This window comes from Triturus cristatus, chromosome 9, assembly GCF_964204655.1.
Source record: "Triturus cristatus chromosome 9, aTriCri1.1, whole genome shotgun sequence".
NCBI classification, from domain to species: Eukaryota; Metazoa; Chordata; class Amphibia; order Caudata; family Salamandridae; genus Triturus; species Triturus cristatus.
In genome coordinates this window covers 808,771,065-808,781,325 of record NC_140592.1, presented here as the reverse complement: position 1 = coordinate 808,781,325, position 10,261 = coordinate 808,771,065, and the positions used below count along the sequence as shown (strand labels likewise).

At 41.9% G+C, this 10,261-nt stretch overlaps 1 protein-coding gene across 2 annotated transcripts in view; it reads right to left on the bottom strand.

Annotated features, from left to right (window-relative positions):
* BRF1 (BRF1 general transcription factor IIIB subunit) overlaps positions 1–10,261 on the bottom strand; it is a 1,136,639-nt gene that overhangs the window by 756,130 nt on the left and 370,248 nt on the right. The gene's annotated exons all lie outside the window — the stretch shown is intronic.

The window sequence follows — 10,261 nt, the reverse complement described above, 5'->3', positions numbered from 1 at the left end:
TATCGGTACCAGTTATTTACAATATGCACAGAGTGGGCTTCGGCCTCATCCAGAGGAGTGTTTATCTCTCACCTCGTCTTATTATTGGTCGTTTGCGGTTTCATTCTGCGGCTGCCTTCAGTGGAGTGCCTGCATTGCCATGCTTGTTGGGTTATTTTACATCTCAGAAGTATTGTGAACCATCATACGTTATTTATCTCATACATGCACCGGACACAGAAAATTATAGTTTTTTGTTTTTTTCACTGCAGGAGACTGTTTTTAATATTTTAATCTGGGCTCAAAATACAAGTCAGACGTATTGGGTCTGCCAGTGTTTGTTTAGCCTGCTGTTTTGCCAGTGTTCAGACTTGCTGGACCTGTACTCCGGCAAATACTGGTGTACTCTGTCACATTGTGCCAGTATTCATCCATGCTCAGTTAGTGTTCACCAACACTGATATTTCTGAACCCTGCTTGTGTTCCACGGATACTCATCTGCCTGTATTCTCTGCTTGAATGCCTGCGTTTGGCTCTGCAGAGTCTGCAGTACGCTATCCTGATGTCACAGTACTGTTTTCTTCAGTGCCTGTGTTTGGCACAGCTGGGCCCACGGTACGGATGCTTGATTGTCTGTGTTTAGCACATCAGAGCCTAAGCAGTACTGACGTGCCTGTACTATTTGCTTAAATGGCTGTGTTTAGAACGCAAGGGCCTTCTGTAAGCAATACTGACCTGTCTCAACTCAGTGCTTGAATGCCAGTGTTCGGCACTGTAGAGCTGCAGTCAGCAGTACTGATGTCAATGTACTGCCTGCTTCAATGTCTGTGTTTAACACGTCAAGGCCTGCGGTAAGCGGTACGGATGTCCCTATCCTGTCTTCTTGAACGCCTGTGTTTAGCACGTGAGTGTCTGCGGTGAACAGTGCTAATGTCACTGTAGTGTCTGTTTAATGCCTACATTTAGCATGTCAACGCCTGCGGTACAGATGTCAGCGTACTGTCTGCTTGAATGCATGTTTCAGGCACGAGTACAGGCACATCAGTACCACTTACCACAGGCCCTGTTGTGCTAAACACAGGCATTTAAGCAGTCAGTACAGTGACATCAGTACTGCTTACCACAAGCCCTGCGGTGCTAATCACAGGCATTTGAGCAGACAGTACAGTAACTTCAGTACCTCGGTCCCCGTCATGCTAAACTAGGGCCACTGTAATTATGCCATTCTGCATCTGCGGCGTTTCTTGCATATTTATGGATTTGCCACATTTGCTATATAAACCATCATCTGTTGCATAATTTGCAGATTTTAACAACAACCAAATTGTTTCTAGCTTATCGATCAAAAGATACTGAAGATGCTGTGAAGCCTGTAGATGGCAGTGAAAGCCACTATGCAAAGGTTGACTTTCACCTTTCACTTGCATATTTATGTGTTTAAACTAGTACTAATAAGGTGAACACTTTGCCCAGGCAGTGTCCACGTGAGTAAAAATGACAAACTAAGGAATTGATACTATCACAAAATGTGTTAGATCATTTGCACTTTGTTGCTGCATAGTTTAGGAACCCTGCCACATTATTTGTTCATCCCTTTCCACATAATTCCAGTGGCCCTGATCTAAACACAGGCAATCAAGCAGACAGTACAGTTCCATCCATACTGCAAGTTCTGACTAGCTAAACACAGGCATTCAAGCAGACAGTACGGTGACATTGGGTGCCAGACCTCCAGTGTTCAGGACGTCGGGGCCTGCTGTAAGCGGTACTGAGGTCACTGCACTGAGTGCATTCCCTAGATCCTAGGCCATAGAAACTGGTCTTCCACGAGCACCAGTAGACAATAATATTTGTTTTTCAACCCTTGTATTTTATGCGATATGACCACAGAAGGTCCTGATTTTACATTAAAAGCAGAGCTTTGGACTATTCCATTTCCAGCTGAAAGGCGATATTTCTCTCTATGTGTTCCCCTACCTGGCATGTTCCACAGTTTGGAGCTTACTTTCCATCCATGTTAAAGAACAGTAGATGTTTCATCACCCAGGCTAACAAGCTGCATAGCTAAATACATAAAAGGTCCCAAAGGCGAGACCGATTGCATTGCAAATGCTTGTTACTTTCATGTAGTCGTCTTTGATGTGCAGAAAACTACACCCGTGTTCGAAGTGCTTCCTTGTCTGTAGATACCTCATTAAGTGCTTAGCATAGGCAGGGTGTAGGCTCTGTAGTTTCGTCCATTTTCAGGTCCTCTTGTCTGGCAGGTCCCTGAGATCCGCTTACATCACGTAGGTTCGTCACCAGCTCGTCGCCAAATAAATGTAGTAACGAGGTCCACGCAGGAAGGATGAAATACAGGAAGCTTTATTGAAGATAGTTACATGTTGATAATTCCAGAACAGTAGGTAGATGGGTTTTGTAGAGCAAGTAGTAAAGCTCTGTGAAGCAACCCCACCAGGAGCAGCCTCCTTGCTGCTCAGCCCATTCTCAACGGTCACTTCCAGCCTCTCAGGAAGCCAACATTCCAATCGCATCATCATCCAACATTCCGTGCAGCACACACAAAAATACACTGGCTGAACAGGGGATGTAAAAGGCATAACAGGAACAGGAGTAGGATACTACACACTGGCAAGGCCAAATGGGACCGTTTCATTTTGGGCTCTGACTAAAACAAACAACCTACTTCAGTGAATCAAAACAAAAAAAAAACGTTTTTTCTACAATTTATATGTGAGTTAAATAATTTAATGTGCCATGAATCAGTTTACTTTTGAGATAAAAAATACTCCAGTTAAACATTGCATGAGGCGGGTCAGAAATACTCCTATGGGCGAATCCACTATATTTATTTTAATGAATTGGTAACCAGAGGTCAACAGTCAAGTACACTCTCAAAGCAGAAGTGTTTGGGGAATTGAGCCAAATGAAAGCATATTGTGGTGTACTAGACCAACAAGAGATTGCACAAGATGGCCTGAGTGGATTAGCACTGGGCCATACTCACCTAGACTCCACTAAGGCCAAGGTGTAAATGTGGCCCGAGAGCCAACCCAGAAGTAAGTTGGTTTCATAAAAGCAAACTTTCCCAGCATTCTACATAATTTAATAAAAAATCAGTATTACCAATTTGAAAAAAAGTCAGAAAATATATTTGAAAAAATAATTTAAAGCGTTTTAAACTTATTTTTAAATTACAAATAAAATTGTTTGAAAAAAACTCAGCGGAATGCAAATTGTTTGTAAAACTGTTTTCTAACACGAAAGGGGAATGCCTGACCTTCCCTTTCACCTTGCTCACTCTTACTGCACTTTCTTTCATCAAAGCCTCATATAAGTTAGCATGTGGGATAAGAGAGTGGCTGCTTTTTCTCTCTCTACTAAAGCTCCCTTGCTTTCTCTTCCTTGGTCTTACCTGCACTCTCCTGCTTCATTCCAAGCCAGTTAGCTGTCCTTCTGTTATGCTTTGCATGTGGTCTGCAACCAAACCCCAACTGGACCATGCCTTTGGCCACAAGAATAACCATTGGCATTTCCCCCAACATCTAAAACGACTCTAGAGACTGTCCGCTGTAGTGGTCTGTATTTGTTTTTGGTTTCCCAAGCAAAGGAGCTGTCAGAGAACCTGCAGAATTCATACCTATTCAGGGTCATTGAGTCCAGTCTACGATCCCTGAACCCCCCCTCGTGAAAATTCTCAGTTTCTCTTTTCATTTTTAATTAAGGCATGGAGAATGTCTTGGAGACCTTCCTGTAAGTGGTAAACTTGAAGGATGCCCCCTCTTTACTCTACGCCTTTAAAGGTGGCCTCAAATTCTCCTGTGCAGGTCAGCATTTCAGGCCTCAAGGTACCAAACAAAACGTTGAATGGGTGAGCGAATACCCCCCCCCCCCCCTTATTCAACTATGGAATAAAAAGCTCCCTTGTCCAAAGGGATTTATTTATCAAATCTCTGCGTTTGCTGATTGTAAGTGAATTTGCAGCCAGGATACAAAAGTGTTTTCATTATTAATCCTTCAAAGCCTGCCCAACAGTTTTTTTGTAACGCTAATGTCTCAAAACCAGGTAAGAGATTTACACAAAAAAACATCCATGTCTCGGGTTAAAGTTCTAGCTTTTTGCTAATTCTGGTGCAATTACATGAAGTGGTCTTAGCAGAAGAGCGGTTTGGGAACAACAATGGGAAAATAAAAATGCCTTGGATACACCTTCATTATTCGACCCACAGCGAACGGATTTGCAGGCAACTTGATCTGCCAAAACTTCGATTAATCTGATAGAAATTTCCCAATCAAATAACATGTCACAAACCGCTCCAAAGTTATAGGCAAATAATGTAACTACCTTCTTTCCCACAGAGTGAATCTCGAAGATTTCGCCAACTAGGCAAATTATTAGATGTGGAGAGGGAATCATTCAGTCCATCAACGAACAACATTTAATAAACAAATTAAAATGTGAATAAAAAAAACGTATGAGTTTCCAACTTTAGAGTTACATAGCCAAGACGTCGCAACACTAACTCTTTAATGCTCAAGACATTTTTGAAACATCGAAAAACACAAATTTACAACAAATTAAAAAAACGCTTTCTGAATGAAGTTTCACTTCGATCCACATCCATTCAGCATTTTGTGCTGTAGTGGAGAGGAAGCTTTTTCATGGCAGACAAAATGGTAATTGCATCGCTTTTCATATTCTTGCTCAGCTTTTTTTGTGTGTGCATACATTGCACAAAAAATGGGCATGCAGAAACTTAGTTTCACACGGGTTGTGTAAAATATCAAGCAGATAAGTCAAGCAGCGCAAAGTCATGAGCAAATCAAAAAAAGGATTTTCTAAGGAAAGTGCGGCTGAACCATAAGTACAGAGTTATTATGGCTACTTATTCTTTAGCCTTTTGGATTAGTAAGCAAAGCACTAGAAAAAAATGTAATAAGTACTAGATCAGAACTGTTAGTGACAAAGGAAAGAAGGGACAAATTAAAGATAAAGAAATTCAAGAGGAAAATGAGATAAACCACAACATTAACGAAAACAAAATACCAGCAAATACAAATGATTTAGCAAAAAAGATTGGCATCGGAAAGAGATTGACCCGAATAATGGTGCACTACTGTGGGCTAATCCTGGGTTAGAAATCGAAGGTGCAGATCTTTGAGATACATTTTAGTTCGTAGCCAAGTTGTTCAATAACAGGAAACATAGGTAACAAAAACAAGCCTAATTTTTTTTTTAAATATTGGAAAGTTTGCGAAAATCGAATAAAAATAAACGTTTTGTGCTCCCTTTAAAAAATAGATTTGAGATCGAAATTAAATTACTTGAAATAAAAATCTCTACTTTTTTCAGCAATAGAAAGAAGGGCTATAGTTATGCCATGGCCAATCAATAACATGAGATCAATACATAAGGTCTAAAATTCCTTCCAGCTCCCCAAAAACTGAAAAAGGAAAGCAGTGGTGATCAAATGAAAGACCATAAATCCACTGAGACAATATGCAAAGGAATAAGTGTGTGCTTAGCTTACAATACTGGTTGTTGGACTTGGTCCTCTCTGTGGGGTCATCCCTAAATTTTGCCTTCACCCGCCTGTTTTCTGAACACGTTTGTTTGTTGGCTTTTAGGACTCTGCGTACTTTGCCACCGCTAACCAGTGCTAAAGTGCTTGTGCTCTCTCCTTTAAACATAGTGAAACTGGCTTACAACCAATCAGCACATTTAATTAATTGTAAGTACCTACAAAAATGGTACTATTTGTACCCAGGGCCTGTAAATTAAATGCTACAAGTAGGCCTGCAGTACATATTTTGCCACCCACTTAAGTAGCCTGTTAAGCATGTCTCAGGCCAGCTATTGCAAACTGTGGGTGCAGTTTGCACTGCCATTTCAACCTGGCACAATAAATCTTTTGCCAGGCCTGAACCTTCTGTTTTAACACACACCAGTCACCTAAAGGACAGGCCTAAACAACCCATAGGGTAAGGTGCAGTGTATTTAAAAAGATGGACATTTACTTTCAAGTTTTTCATGTCCCAGTAGTAAAAAACTCCTAAATCCGTTTTTCACTACTGCAATGCTTGTCTCGTCCATAGCATAAACTTGAGTTTCACTATTACATTTAATAAGTGATACCTTTCAACTTTGAGCAGGTAGGAATGTTTGATGTCTAAAGAAGTGTCATTTTAAACCCTCCTTAATAATAAAGTTATGATTTAAGTCACCATTCTGAAAATGGCACTTTTAGAAAGTTGTTTTTTTCTTGACCTAATTATTTGGTGCCTGCTGCCTGTATTCTGGGTCACGTGACTAGGTGTAACTGCAGTTGGCATCTACGAGTTGATGAGGAGGAGCGGTCATCTACCACACTTGCACATCACAAAGCCTCTGCCTGAGCACACTCACAAAGGTTTGACACTAGTCTTTTGTGACGCCAGACAAGCTGGCAGGACAGGGTGGCAGACAAATGCAAGCACCTTTGAGGGTGGAAACCTCCTGAAGCTTCTCTTATTTCTAAGTGGGCACCTTGAACCCAGCACTTGGTCTCGGCCTGCTGTAAGTCCTACCCCCCCACAGATGGTGCCAACCCCAGTCCTAGACCCTTGGAAGTGTGCATGTAGGTATTCTATCAGCCAAGCTGTGGTCCTATGGACACAACCAACTCAGTGCGAAATTAATTGCAGCTTTGCTTAGTAACTGTCTCTGCATGCATCCCTGATGGCGTGCCTCACATCAAAGTCCATAGCCTCCTCTGAACTGTTGCTGCGTGATGCATTCTCAGAACAGGCCTTCACATCCCAAGATCCTCATCGACGGCATCGACAAAAATGATGCAGGATTCCGAATTGTAGCCCCAAAGCTCCTCGGAACCGCCGCTGCGCGACGCATCTTTGACATGGGAATCTCACAATGCTTCGTAAAACAGGATTTAAGGTTCTTTGTCCAGCAGGCATAACATGGTTTCTGTTATGCCAGAGCTTAATTGCAGTCAGCCTGAACTTGCGACTATGTCTCAGTCTGGCGCGACCACATAAACATAGTTGGTGCTTTGTGCTTTTAGGCACTTTTTAAACTTGTATCTTCACAACTGCAAATCTCTGGTTCTAATGATTGGATTTTTTTCATTTTGGTCTCAAATAATTTATTACATTTTACTCTATTTTTCTTGTGGTATATTTTCACTGTGTTACTGTTTGAAGTGTTGTATAAATACTTTCCAGCTTGCCTCTAAAGTTAAGCCTGACTGCTTTTGTGCCAAAATACCTGAGGATTAAGCAAAGGGTAATTTGGTGTTTGCTTGTGACTTCTCCCAGACAGATTGTGGTCGCCGATTGAGTAGCATTTCAGCCCGCTCCACTAGGAGCCCAATTTCCAACAATGGAGCAAACAACATACATATCTATCAAAGGAAAGTAAAGCACAGACCTATATCTGATGTAATTTGGAAAATAGGTCCCCATGTCGCTCACTAAGAAGATGCATCTTGGCTGCACTAGCTACCCACTGGAGATTAATAACTTATTTCAGTGGGGAAAAAAACAATTGATGCAAATAAGGTTAAGGCGTAAAACATGCATTATTGAGGATTGCAAGCCCTTGGAGAAAAAGAGCAACCTAATTCGTTCAGATGAGAAAACAGGGGACAACTGTAAGCATGATAAGGCAGTTCGAAGTAAGTTTAATATTAGGTCAACATCTGGAAACAATTAAAATGTTACATATCCAAAATGTAACACTAGATCCGGAAAACATCTGCAATAGCCAAGCAACATATGGCATTAACTATTTCCACAACAGGCACAGAGTTGTGATGACATCAATGAAGCCATATAGTAACTGTACTGTACTGGCACCGTAATGCAGGTTTTACTTAGTTTACGCCACAGCTTTCAAGGCATATTCAAAGAATCTGATAATTGTATATCAGTGCAGTGCTAGGTTGCACCTTAATATAAAAGGTACTGACACTTTAAGGTGAGGGGATAGTAGTAGGGTTGATGAGTAATTTGCAGGTAGATCGAGCATCCACCAGAAAGATGGTTACTGAAGTGAAGTACCTCTTTCTTCTGATGGATACCTCTACTTGTAGATTCATTACCAGTGAATAGATTCCCAAGCAATATGTAGGAGGAGGGTCTGGAGAAATGTGAGACTAGAACACTTTGAAGTACAGAACAGGCAAAGTGACAGTCTCTTCTAAAAAAGGAATCCAAACAATGTTCCTTGAAGGTGTTGAGAAAGGGCCATGTAGCCTGCCTGCATATGTCTGCTACTGGCACACCTCAAGCCAAGGCAGGTGGGGGAGATTTAGCTCCAAAGGAATGAGCCCTGAATACCTCGGATGATTCTTCCATAGCCAATGTGCAACATAAGATTGACAATTTCCGGACTGGTTTACCCTTTTTACAACCAATATAACCAATGAAGAACTGGTCAAACCAATATAACCAATGAAGAACTGGACATCTGATCTGTTCTCTGTTGTGCAGTTGATGGAGAAATTGACCGCTCTTCTAGGGTCAGCCTGTACAGTTGTTTTCCTTAGAAAGTCTTGAAGGCACATAGAATGTTGGGAATGTGATTAATCTCCCCAGATGAAATGGGGAGATCATTTTAAGCAGGAAAGCTGCCTCAGTTCACAGCACCAACTTGTCTGGGAAGAAGTATGTGAACGAGGGTGCACAGAAAGGTCTTGAAGCTCGCTCACAAAATGAAATGAGATTTACTTGGCCCCAGTCATGGCAAAGCTTCCTCAGAACCCAGGAATCAAGGATATAGGAGGGAATGAATAGTGAAGCAGAAACTTCAACATAACTGAAAGATGTCCTTTAAGGCTCTCCACAACTGAGTCTTGAAGGAACAGAATTTTAGGGTAAATAGACCCACCTGAGGAATACCCCAAAGGGCAAAGAGATCCTGGGCCAACTCCGGGTGAAGGTGCCACTTGTGGTCAGCAATATGATGCCGATCCATGTTTTCAACTCAGGGATTCAAGTATCTTGCTAACTGACTTGTCACCAACCAAAGACCATGTTGATGCACAGAGGTCCACAACCTCCAGGCTTCCTAGAAGATAATCGGAGACCCCACTCTTCCCGGTTTTATTTTAAGTACAACATGGCGTTTGTACTGTTGGTCAAGATCTGCACCAACTGACATCAAAGCGAAAATAGTAAAGCCTTGAGAGCCAACTGGATAGCCCTCAATTCTGGCAGATTGAGGTGCAATTTCTGCACTTCTGGAAAGGAGAAGGCTCTAATCTCCAGGTTCCCCAGATGCACATTTCATCCGAAAATAGAAGCACGAGTCATTACCGTAGTCACTGCTGAAGAGGGACAGCAGGGTCTTCTTTAAATCAAGCTGTCCTCTTTTCCTCACCGGTTCAACTCCACAGCAGCATCCTTAGAGACAGCAACATGGGTCCAGTCTCCCCAATGTTTGAATCTCTACCTGTGGAGGCACCACTTAAAAGACCTCGTTCATGTGTGACCTGTAGGATGCCAGTAGCCAACAGATCGAGCAATCATAGAACTTTCATGACTGGAACAGAACCTCCTGCCCAAGAACATCAGAACCATATTTTGCATATCCATATCCTTCTGTGGAGATGATTAGACTAGGTGTGATGGTATCCAGTACTGTACCAATAAACAGGAGGCTTTGGGAGGCTCAAGGAAGATTTAAGGCAACTGAAGGTAAAACCCAAGTCGACCAGCACTGAAACTATCTAGAGGTGATGATGGGACACCATTCGTGATACACTAATTATACAGAACCGAATGGTCTTGTATAATTGAAGGGCCAAGAGGAAGTACACCCTCCTGATTCTAAATCTTTTACACTTAATAGAACTCCACTATTAATCTTATTATGGTATTTATTATAAGAAAAGTGCGAGGAATAAGTGACAGGTGTTTTTAAGGTCCCTGTGTGAAGCTATCACTAGTGAAAGTGGGATGGAAAAAACCTTGTTTTTATTTATTTTCCCTCACACACCCTAGTGGTGTCATGCTTCATCATCGGGACACCGCGACCCCTATAAGTCGCGGTGGGCTCAACCAATGTTCCAGGGAGCACTTAATCATATAACAGGCCAGGGGATAAAGATTAAAAATTCAATGTTGGAACCCAGTTTCCCTTTATTCTTGGGTACAACAGGAATATTAAAATATTAGGACAATAGGGTCATATGGAAAATTATGGTCCTAAGACCCTAGGGCCAACATGTTTCAGTCCTCGTATGCCCAAAGGTTTTGGTGCTGGGACGTTCAAGCTGACGGA